This window comes from Cucurbita pepo, unplaced genomic scaffold, assembly GCF_002806865.2.
Source record: "Cucurbita pepo subsp. pepo cultivar mu-cu-16 unplaced genomic scaffold, ASM280686v2 Cp4.1_scaffold000889, whole genome shotgun sequence".
NCBI classification, from domain to species: domain Eukaryota; kingdom Viridiplantae; phylum Streptophyta; class Magnoliopsida; order Cucurbitales; family Cucurbitaceae; genus Cucurbita; species Cucurbita pepo.
Genome location: NW_019647097.1, coordinates 1 through 1,366, shown reverse-complemented (window position 1 = coordinate 1,366; position 1,366 = coordinate 1).

Sequence of the window (1,366 nt, the reverse complement as noted above, 5' to 3'; positions counted from 1 at the left end):
AAATATTAAAAAAAAAAACATATAAGGGAGAGATGGTTAGACAATAATGGAGAAATCCATAATAAAGGCAGATAATGGAGAGATGATTAGGTAAAGGAGGAGAGATGTCCTTTTAAAAGTCAGTAGTCAGATTTACCTTTTCCTTTTTATCAAAGGATATTAGCAATTATTCAAATTTGAGTTAGAAATTATCTGTTGCAATGATCTGAGTTATAAATTATCAAATAGTCCCTTCAAATTGGTTAGAATTATTCAAATTTGAGTTAGAAATTATCTGTTGCAATGATCTGAGTTATAAATTATCAAATAGTCCCTTCAAATTGGTTAGAATACTCTCACCAAAAAAGAAATAGATAGATAAGAAAGAGAGGAAGACAGGAAAAAGAAGATCCCAAAACAGATTCAAATAAAAAAAAAAAGGAAGATTTGGAAAATAAAAAAAAGGAAGATTTGGAAAACAGGATGAAAAGAGGAAAAAAAAAAAAAAAAAAAAAGATTTGGAAAACGGGATGAAAGGAGAAAAAAGAAAGAAAGAACGAGGATAAAGAGAGGAAGATTGGGAAATCGGATCAAATAAATAAATAAAAAAAATGGAAAACATAATCAAAAGAGAATTTTCAAATAAAAAAAAACAAAGGAGGAAGATTAGATTTGGAAATAATAAACCAAAATATCTAGGAATAGAATTAAACTGCTGAACAAAATTAAACAATTTAGATAATTACACTAATTGGAGTAGAATTAAAGGAAAAAACTGCTTAAAAGAATTAGATTTAAACGGCTTAAAATAATTAGATATAGACATGGGAGTAGAATTGAATTGCTTAAAAGAATTCGAGTTAAAAGAAAAAAAAGAAAAAGAAAAAGAAAAACCAAATGGAGAAGATTTTAGAAAAGAAAAGAAAATTAGAATAGTTGAAAATGGCTTCAGTTAATTGCATAGATTCTTAAAAAAGAAAAGAAAATCAAATTTGATTGAAAATGGCAAGTACAGTAAGAATTAAAATATAACATAGAACAGAAATGAAGTGAGAGAGAAAGAAAAGGAAAAATATGAGAAACTATTATATTTGTATCTACCGGATATAATATTAAATGTTGAATGATCCAAGCCACTCGAAATATTAATATGAGAAACTATTATATTTGTATCTACCGGATATAATATTAAATGTTGAATGATCCAAGCCACTTGAAATATTAATAATATTGACATATTTTTAATTAAGTTTTAAGTTTTATTATCTAATACAATTTAAAAACGATGAAAACATGGGATTCGATTTTTATTGAGGCCGTTAAGAGCCGCATTTCACACTGTTAGCTGGATTATTAATTAAAATGTGAAATATTAACAAAAGGTGAC